Source organism: Panicum virgatum, chromosome 2N (genome assembly GCF_016808335.1).
Source record: "Panicum virgatum strain AP13 chromosome 2N, P.virgatum_v5, whole genome shotgun sequence".
NCBI classification, from domain to species: domain Eukaryota; kingdom Viridiplantae; phylum Streptophyta; class Magnoliopsida; order Poales; family Poaceae; genus Panicum; species Panicum virgatum.
The window spans coordinates 27546454-27557494 of NC_053146.1; the positions used below are offsets into that span (position 1 = coordinate 27546454).

Consider the following 11041-nt stretch of genomic DNA (forward strand, 5'->3'; position numbering starts at 1 on the left):
CCCGGACGCCGTGACTACTCGCCGCATCTCCGTGACTCTGCCAGCGACCCTGCTCGGGGGCTGGGCGCCACCTACGACCCGGTGTGTCTCCGTGACCCAGCCGGGGCCTCAGGGCCTGGGCACCCTGACTACTCGGCGCGTATTCATGACCCCGCCAGCGACCTTGCTCGGGGGCTGGGCGCCACCAACGACCCGGCGTGTCTCCGTGACCCAGCCGGGGCCTTAGGGCCTGGACGCCGTGACTACTCGGCGCGTCTCTGCGACCCCGCTAGTGACCCTACTTGGGGGCTGGGCGCCACCTACAACCCGGCGTGTCTCCGTGACCCAGCCAGGGCCCCAGGGCCCGGACGCCATGACTACTCGGTGCGTCTCCGTGACTCCACCAGCGACCCTGCTCGGGGGCTCGGCGCCACTTACGATCCGGCGTGTCTCCGCGACCCAGCCAGAGCCTCAGGGCCTGTTGACGATGCTTAAGTGCCATTTTCACCCGTCAACTAGACTCAATAATAAAGGAAAACCACATGTCTTACTCATATATTTGTATCACTAACCTCGCTCCACAGTTATTTTTGAGTTTTGTACATTTCAGATGAGCAGGAGCGGAATAAGATGAAAACACGCAGCAGACGCCATACAACTATGCAGAATATCGCATCTGGCATCACACCCTTACAAAGAGGGCCCACATGTCAGAGGTAATGGGGCCTCCACGCAAGATGCACTAGAGGATAAGGATAAGATCCAACAAATCAACCACTCAGCAAAGGATCAGGCCAAGGGGCTGCCAGGTGGGGTCCGCCGACCCCCTAGGTCGGCCGAACCTGGCCTGGTTCCCGTCCAGGTGCGCTTCGAGGAGGAGTAGCTGCCAAGGTACCTGATCACCTTCCATATGTGCGTTGGCGGGAAACCTACCTCTAGAGCTATAAATAGGGCCTCTCTCCACCCCTCTCAACACACACACACACTTCATTCCATTCTCTCCAAGAAGGCTCTCCTCTCTCTTGCTCTCTTAGCTAGGTAGTGGAGCTAGGCTAGTTCTCTTTAGCGAGCAAGTCGTCCTCGGGGTCGTTGAGCAATCCTCGGCTCCTGGTATGGCTTTGTATCCGACTTGTCAAACTTCTATTCATAATATAGAGTTCTGCCATAGTTGCTTTACTATCTTGATAGTTTATCAATCCATGCTTAGATCGTTCATAAGTTATGCTACGGTCTTGGTTAGGCCAGATGATCCGGGTACGGATAGATGTTCGTTGTGCTTTCGGGCTTGCTCTAGTGTTTTACTCGTCCATCCGAAGGGTGGGAGACCTAGGGGCACTAGAGTAGTGGCTTCATACACGAGCGTGGTGCTCGGGTATGCGGGATCCTTCGGATATGACCGTGCTCCACGGTGTGACTGGGGTAGACGGCAGGTGGAGACAGCCCTGTCCGTCCGGTGTAACAGCGGTGTTCCGTTTAGCGTACTCCCCAACGTTCGGGTTCGGTGTAGGAGTTCATGCAAAGAGGTAACGGGACTGGATGTACTCCAGTGCGGGACCTTCTCCGTGCTATCCCATTTTCCTGGCACCTGCAGTCCGAACCATGATCTAACATTACCCAAGCTTTGGATAGAAGCACTAGGACACCTAACCTAGCCTAAGCTCCAGCTGACTTGACGTAGGATAGAGTAGTTCTTTATTTTATAGTTTCTCTCATTTATTCCTTCCTGTTGGAGCATGGATGTGTGCTGTGTCACATTACCCTTGCTTATTCTTTATTTGTACTTACCCCTGTTAGAGTAGTGCCTATTGCTTGAGGCATAATGTCATGGTTAATGTTGAGTACAATACCTTTGCCGCTGCCGTCCTTTGGGACACAAATAAATGACGATACACTTTACTCTCCAGGTGAAATGCTGCAACAGTATATCCGTGCGCTTGCAGATCCATCTGTAATCATATTGATTATACCACGAGAGTGGCACCCCTTGGGTGCAGTTGCTAGGATGGGTTCGGCGCCCTCATTTCTAGTGATTGCACTAAGGACTGCCAACAGGCATTTCTGGCGCTGTTTCTAAGGATTAACCATTCCTAGTGATTGCGCTAAGAAATGTCAACAAGCATTTCTGGCGCTGTTGCCGGGGACGGCATGTGAACAAAGATATTGTGCTGATATTAACTTAGACCTTGTACTCAGGATATAGTCTTTACTCTTTCAGGCTAATGTCACTTTATGTCTTCTTTTATTTTTGATTTGAAAGAAGACAGGGGTAGTGTATGATCAGTTTCTCCCTGCCGGAAAACTACACAGACAATCCAGAGAGGCTCGTGAGAAGGGCACGACCTCGCGTCGTTCCTCCTCTCGCTATCCTCCCGGCACAGGAACCCATTTCGGAAGCACCACTCGTTCTTGAGGCTATGGCTGAAAAGACTCTCCGCGAGTTCTCTGTCCCCTCTACTGACAATGTGCCCACTGGCCCCAACATCAATGTTGGGGACGTGAACTTCGAGCTCAAATCAAGCCTCATCAACATGGTGCAGGCTAGCCCATTCTGTGGCAAGCCGAACGAGGATGCAAATGCACATTTGCAGAATTTTCTAGAGCTCTGCGACACCGTTGTCATACGGGGTGTCGCCGCCGACGTTGTCAAGCTTCATCTGTTTCCCTTTTCCCTCCTGGGGAAGGTGAAATAGTGGTTTTATAAAGAAAAGGACATCGACACCTGGGCCAAATCTTCAAAGGAGTTCCTTGCAAAATTCTTCCCACTGGGCAAAACAAATACCCTGCGCGGGAGAATTTCAAGTTTCCAGCAGACAGGGATGGAATCCATCCCAGAAGCTTGGGAGAGCCTGCAGGAATACATCCTGGCCTGTCCTCATCATGGCATGGATGAGTGGCTCGTCCTGTAAAGCTTCTACAACGGGCTCACAACGACATCTCGAGCCACCATTGATGCTGCTGCTGGAGGAGCCTTCCTCGACCTGACTATCGCCAAAGCAAAAGAATTGGTCGAGAAGATGGTCTCCAATCAGGGGTGGAGCGATGAACGACTCCAACCCCATACAAAAGGCAAGCATATCGTCAAAGAGATGGATATGATTGCCGCGAAGCTGGACCTCCGAATCAAGAAGATGGAGGAAGGGAGCAAACAACCGATCCATGCTCCCGTCTACACCATGGGTTCGCACTTCACGTGCGAAGTCTGCGGTAACAATGGACATTCGGGGAACGATTGCCCCGAAACCCATGAAGACTGCACATATCTCAACAACAACAACAACAACAACAACACGGGTACCGTCCACCACAAGGAGGCCAGGGGTGGAACCAGCCACGTCCACCTTTTCAGGGAGGTAATAACTACAATCCTTCTTATAATTCGAATTTCAATTCAAACCAACCTCCCTTGAGAGAACTTGTTCTTGGCCAAGTTAAAATCAACGAAAATATAAATAAAAAGCTTTTGGCCAATGACAAATCCCTGGAAAGTTTAAATGTTAAGCTTGAAGCTTTTTCTTCTACTCTTAAAAACCAGTTAAGTTTCAACAAAATGATCGAAACCCAGCTTGCACAAATTGCTGTTTCGTTACCTGCTATTGAGAGCGGGAATATCCCGGGGCAACCCGAGTCTCCCGTTGAAAATGTCAGCATGGTGTCTACCGGACGGGGTAACTCGTCCCGGAGGCCACCATGCAATAACTATGCAGGTAGGTACTATCCCCCAAGGAACAACGTTTGGGACGGCATGGTGGCAGCGGTGCAAGAGGATCCAGGGGTCCCCATGATCAGCTGCTCGATCTACATCAAACACTTCGAGCGATGCCTATGCGATCTGGGGGCAAGCGTGAATATAATGCCCAAGGTAATATATGAAGCACTTGAATATCCTGCTCTTTTCCCAACAACTATGCTCGTACAGCTTGCAGATTCAACCATTCGGTATCCCGAAGGGATAGCCGAACACATTTTTGTACGAGTATGAGACTCCTTCGTCCTTGCTGACTTTGTGGTAATGGATATGGAGGGTGACCTCGGAGTCGACCTCGTACTTGGGCGACCTTTTCTAAGGTCTGCCAAGGCAAGGATCGATGTCGGAAAGGGAGAAATCCATTTCCGTGTCGGAAGGGAGGATATGTTTTTTAGGTTCAAGAAGAAGGAAGAGCAGCGCTTCATGATCCAACAAGACAGTGAAGGGCAAGCACTCTGGGGTGCACCAGAACCCCAGCCAAAACAATGACCCTCCGCACCTAAAAGAAAGAAGAAGGAAAAGAAGGTGTGGCGGAAGGTCGAGAGTTCGGCCTCGTCCAGTTCTCCAGGACGAGCCGACGAATGGTAAGAACGATGGAGAAAAGTCATGCACGTCGGACTTTAAACGACGCGCCCTTGCCAAAGGTAAATTGGTATTTATCTCATGTTTGTTTCATCCGCTTTTCAACATTTTCTTTGTACCTTATTTGTTTTTCTCCACTGCATGTTTGAAATTTTCAAAATTGTTTTCTGCATGCTGGAATTTTTTCTAGCATTTTTCCCTTTTTACAAAAAGAACAAAAATATTTTCTGAGTTTTAAAATCCTTTGGGAAAAATAATTTGGACATCTTTTCGAGCAAACTTTTGGCCGTGCACCATATTTCCAAAGTTCATAACCGTTGAGGAAGCATCTGGCCAAAGGGGGTGATGAGGACACCACGAGTACGTCTACACCAGCAGCACCTTCTCTAGCGTCTCCAGATGCACCTCCACCCCAGGCGCCATCTTCTGGGCCAATCACTCGGGCCCGTGCAAGAGAATTGAACTTCGTCATGCTACTAAAGAATGAAGGCCCAGAAGAATAGAAGCTGGCCCAACAGAGGCCCTTGTGTGGGCGCCTAGGGCTGCGCCCTTTCCCTTTGCCCTGGACACCAGGGGCGGCGCCCCATCTCCTGGCCGCCCTTCCCTAGGGGCTGCGCCCCCTCTCCCTCTATTTATAGAGAAGTTTCTTTTCAATTCAGACTTGAGTTTTGTTTACATCTAGCTTTAGCTACTCAGGAACACGCGCAAAACAGCGCTGTCCTCGTGTATTCAGGACTCCACCTTCGAGAGATAATCAGATTGCTCGCATCCTTTTCTTGTTCGTTCTTCGATTGCGGACAGGAAACGATCTTCGTGATCAGGCTGATCTTGCCAACAAGGTCGGTAACCACAGGGAGTTGGTTCAGCGATTGCATTGGCGCTTCGGGTTCGCTCGTCGTAGTCGGATCGTGAGGGTCATCTTCCGCCAAGTCGAATTTATCCCTACTCACCGAAAGATCGGGCACTCCGGCTCTATCAAGTGGTATCAGGTTTCCAGGTTGATCGGTGAGTTTATCTAGTGTTTTTCCCTTTCCTACAGTCCACAAAACCAAAAAAAACAATTATTATCAGGTTAGATCCTTGTCCCAGCACCCTTTTGAGCCTTGCACTTTCTTTCAATAATTTGCATTGTTGAATTTGTGTGCTTACGCGTTCAATTGTTGCTGGTTACTTTGTGTTCTATCCTTGTTTTCTTTTCGTCTAACCCTAGCGCCGCCACCATCTCTCTGCCCCTGATCGCCCTCCCCTGCCTTGTGTGTTTGGCAAGTCAAAAAAAAAAAAGGAAAGAGAGAAACACAACCGCGTGCGTGATTTCTGGTCGCGCCTCTCACGCACCGACGCCTCCACCCCTTTCCTTTTTCTGTTTCGGATCACACCTCCCTATCCACCGGTTGTGTATTCCTTTTAGCAAGTTTAAAAGGTTTGCCTAATCCTGATCGACTTCAATTGAGAAAGTCTTGTTTGCCTCGGCAGTCCTACCATACAAAGGGACATCCGGATCTTCTTGTTACCGGAATACCCCTACTTTTCCTGAAAAGTGTGTGTGGTAACTTGCTCATTTGTATTCCTTTGCTCATATAATCAGTTTGTGAGTTTCTCCGGAAAAAAAAAAACAGAAACAAAAAAAAAACAGAAACAAAAAAAAACAGGGAAACAGAACGGAGGTTACCTCATTTGGGTGCATCACGCAGGACGCCTAGGTGTGCGCCCCTCCTTGTTCTTCACTTTTGTGTTTTTCCTTTCCCCCATACCCTTGCTCAATTTTTGCACCTTGTTTTCCAGCAGCTTTGATTATGTGTTTGGCACTATAATTCAACCTTGCATTATTGTTTGATTGTGCTAACCCTTGCATTGAGTGCAGCCTACCCAGAACCCCACATAGTTCTACGACGAGCAGACTTTGTTTCTCCAGGCAATCGCTCCTCCAATCTTTCGCCGGTTCTACCTATTGGTTGCAGATCACCCCTGTGTGCTTGGTAAGAACGGATAAGAATTTGATAACAGCACTACTGTGAGCGCCTTGTGAACCGTTACACCCTTGTTGTCGTAGGCTTTGTTTTTGTGTTTGCACTAACTATGGCAGGAGACGAAGGCATGACGGATGAAAAGCTGCAGGACATGCGGACACGAGTTGATGGACTGGCCGCGGACATGAAGACGATGCATGAACGGCTTGACTCGACGATCACGTCATCGACCGAGAGGTTCGATCAGCTCGACCTCGCTCAGATGGCCGCTAAGACCACGCTCGACACCATCGTGGCACGGCTCGACACATTGTCCACATCGATCACAGAGTTACAGAAAGATTATGGCGGTGACACGGAACAGGAAGAGGGTACTCGCACCGGTCGTGCCCGCCGTGTGGTACGTCATCAACCTAATGACTCATTTGCTAAGATTAAATTTAAAATTCCGTCTTTTAATGGCAAATATGATCCTGCTGCATATCTTGATTGGGAACTAGAGGTCGACCAGAAATTTTCATGCCATGATATTCCTGTTAATTCTCAAGTTAAAGCTGCTATTAGTGAATTTACTGATTTTGCTTTAATTTGGTGGCGTGAATATAAACAAAAACATCCCACTCCCACCACTTGGACTCAATTAAAAGTTGCCATGCGACACAGATTTGTCCCTTCATATTATGCACGAGATTTGCTTGAAAAAATGCAGTGCTTTCGACAAGGTCAACAGTCTGTTGAGGACTATTATCAGGAGTTACAAAAAGGTATGATTCGTTGTGGTTTGTTTGAGACAGATGACGCTGCTATGGCTCGTTTTCGCGGTGGTTTGAACCGCGAAATTCAGGACATCCTTGATTATAAAGAATATTCTGATATGACCACATTGTTTGCATATGCTTGCAAAGCTGAACGTGAAGTGCAGGGACGCCGTTCGAAGACATATCCTAACTCTTTTGCAGGAAGAAGGCCGGCAACCAGCTCAGCGCCTGCTCTACCTGCGTCATCCACGACCAGCAGTACACCACGCGAGGGGTCGGCCAAACCTGCAGCACCCCCTCCCACAGGTGCTGTTCCTTCCACAGGACGTACACGGGATATTCAGTGCCATCGTTGCAAAGGATTTGGGCACATGATTCGGGACTGCCCAAACAAGCGTACCTTGCTTATCCGTGACAATGGTGAGTACTCTTCTGAAAGTGATTCCGAAGAACCTCGACATGCTATGCTTGCCACTGACCATGCAGCTAATGAGGAGGTACATGTCACCCCGGGCGATGCGGATAGGTATGAAAATCTTGTTGTGCAGCGTGTTCTTAGTACACAGGTCGCCCAGCCCGAGAAAAATCAGCGACACACTCTGTTCCATACAAAGGGCGTTGTGCAGGAGCGGTCGATTCGCATCATCATCGACAGCGGCAGCTGCAACAACTTGGCGAGTACCGTGCTGGTCGAGAAGTTGTCATTACCCACTCGTAAGCATCCGAATCCATATCACATTCAGTGGCTTAATGATGGTGGAAAACTTAGAGTAACACGGTCGGTGCGTGTTCCTTTCTCCATGGGTGCTTATTCTGATTTTGTCGATTGTGATGTTATTCCCATGGAAGCATGCTCTTTGTTACTTGGTAGACCTTGGCAATACGATACTGATAGCTTGCATCATGGTCGTTCGAATCATTATTCTTTCATGTTTAAGGGTCAGAAAATAATTATACATCCAATGACACCAGAACAAATTGTTCAAGATGATCTTGCTCGAGCTGCTAGGAATGCTAAACAACTTGAACCATCGCCCTCTAATTCTGAAATCAAGTTGAATGCTCCTGTTTTACTTGCTACACGTGCTGATTTTGATGATCTCTGCGATGCTCATTTGCCCTGCTATGCACTTGTATGCTATAGTGTGCTCGTTTCACTCGATGATGCACCGTCTTTGGATATTCCCCCTGTGGTTGCTAACCTTTTGCAGGAGTACGCTGATGTCTTTCCCAAGGACTTGCCATCGGGTCTTCCACCACTCCGTGGTATTGAGCACCAGATTGATCTCATTCCAGGCGCACAGCTTCTGAACCGCGCACCGTACCGTACAAATCCAGATGAGACGAAGGAGATCCAGCGCCAGGTACAGGCGTTGCTCGACAAGGGTTACATCCGTGAGTCTCTTAGCCCTTGCTCAGTTCCTGTGTTACTTGTTCCAAAGAAAGATGGATCATGGCGTATGTGTGTAGACTGTCGTGCTATTAATAACATTACCATTCGTTATCGATATCCTATACCACGCCTTGATGATATGCTAGATGAGCTTAGTGGTGCCATTATTTTCACTAAGATTGATTTGCGTAGTGGTTACCACCAGATTAGAATGAAACTGGGTGATGAATGGAAAACGGCTTTTAAAACGAAATTTGGGTTATATGAATGGTTGGTTATGCCGTTTGGATTGACTAATGCTCCCAGTACCTTTATGCGCTTAATGAATGAAGTTCTAAGGCCTTTCATAGGATTGTTCGTTGTTGTCTATTTTGATGATATCCTGATTTACAGCAAGTCTATGCAAGAACATTTAGAACATTTGCGTGCTGTTTTTGATGCGTTGCGTACTGCTCACTTGTTTGGAAACATAGAAAAATGCATCTTTTGCACACAACGTGTCTCGTTTCTTGGCTATGTTGTTACTCCACAGGGCATTGAGGTGGACAGCAGCAAGATCGATGCCATTCGGGAATGGCCTACACCGACGACGGTCACACAAATTCGGAGCTTTCTTGGACTTGCCGGTTTTTACCGTAGGTTCGTCCGTGACTTTAGTTCCATTGCAGCCCCTTTGCACGAGCTTACAAAGAAAGGTGCGCCATTTGCTTGGGGCGACTCGCAGGAGGTAGCGTTCAACACTTTGAAAGATAAGTTAACACATGCTCCTCTCTTGCAATTGCCTGATTTTAATAAAGTGTTTGAGCTTGAATGTGATGCTAGCGGTATTGGGCTAGGTGCTGTTTTGTTACAAGAAGGAAAACCGGTTGCTTATTTTAGTGAGAAATTAAGCGGTGCTAACCTGAGATATTCTACTTATGATAAGGAGCTTTATGCTTTAGTTCGCACTTTGCAAACATGGCAGCACTATCTTTGGCATCGCGAGTTTATAATTCATTCTGATCATGAGGCTTTGAAACATATTCGTACCCAAACAAATCTGAATCGTCGTCATGCAAATTGGGTAGAATTCATTGAGTCTTTCCCTTACATTATTAAACACAAGAATGGGAAGGAAAATGTCATTGCTGATGCTTTGTCTCGTCGATATACCATGCTATCCCAGTTAGATTTTAAAATCTTTGGCTTGCAAACTGTGAAAGATCAATATGTCGATGATTCTGATTTTAAAGATGTCTTAGCTCATTGTATGAATGGCAAACCATGGGGCAAATTTCACATGCAGGATGGGTTCCTGTTTCGCGCTAACAAGCTGTGTGTTCCAGCAAGCTCGGTTCGTCTTTTGTTGTTGCAGGAAGCACACGGAGGCGGTCTCATGGGACACTTTGGCGTCTACAAGACGCATGAGGTGCTGGCCGCCCACTTCTTTTGGCCCCGGATGCGCCGTGATGTCGAGCGCCTTGTTGCCCGCTGCACTACTTGTCAGAAAGCTAAGTCACGACTGAACAACCATGGTTTGTATATGCCTTTGCCTGTCCCTACTTCCCCTTGGCTTGATATTTCTATGGACTTTGTTTTGGGATTGCCTAGAACTAAGAAGGGGAGGGATAGCATTTTCGTGGTTGTTGATAGATTCTCCAAAATGGCTCATTTTATACCATGTCATAAAACTGATGATGCTAACAGTGTTGCTGAATTGTTCTTTCGAGAGATTATTCGTTTGCATGGTATTCCGAATACAATAGTCTCTGATCGTGATGCTAAGTTTCTCAGTCATTTTTGGAGATCGCTTTGGAATAAATTGGGAACTAAATTGCTATTTAGCACAACTTGTCACCCTCAGACTGATGGACAAACTGAGGTGGTTAATAGAACTTTGTCAACCATGCTTAGGGCTGTTTTAGACAAAAATTTGAAACGTTGGGAAGATTGTTTGCCTCATATTGAATTTGCGTACAATCGTGCCACACATTCTTCTACAAAGATGTGCCCTTTTCAGATTGTTTATGGTTACATTCCTCGGGCGCCTATTGATTTGTTTTCGCTTGATGCTGAGGGCGTCCCACATATAGATGCTGTTGCACATGTGGAACACATGCTTAACCTCCATGAACAAACACAACAAAACATTGCTGCTACTAATGCTAAGTATCAGGTTGCTGGTAGTAAAGGAAGAAAACATGTTACTTTTGAACCAGGTGATATGGTTTGGTTGCATTTGCGAAAGGATCGTTTTCCTACTTTGCGTCGTTCTAAATTGATGCCACGTGCTGCTGGTCCTTTTAAGGTGCTAACCAAGATTAATGATAATGCTTATGTTCTTGACCTGCCTGCGGAGTTTGGTGTTTCCACTAGTTTTAATGTTGCAGATTTGAAACCATATGCGGGCGAGGATGAGGAGTTGCCGTCGAGGACGACTTCAGTTCAAGAAGGGGAGGATGATGAGGACACCACGAGTACGTCTACACCAGCAGCACCTTCTCTAGCGTCTCCAGATGCACCTCCACCCCAGGCGCCATCTTCTGGGCCAATCACTCGGGCCCGTGCAAGAGAATTGAACTTCGTCATGCTACTAAAGAATGAAGGCCCAGAAGAATAGAAGCTGGCCCAACAGAGG

General features: G+C 47.6%; 1 non-coding gene across 1 annotated transcript; it reads right to left on the reverse strand.

Moving 5' to 3' along the window:
• Nucleotides 1-2756: 2756 nt before the first annotated feature.
• On the reverse strand, nt 2757-2863 carry LOC120663239. Its single transcript, XR_005670455.1, has one exon. It is a non-coding gene; the product is annotated as a small nucleolar RNA R71 (small nucleolar RNA).
• Nucleotides 2864-11041: the final 8178 nt, after the last annotated feature.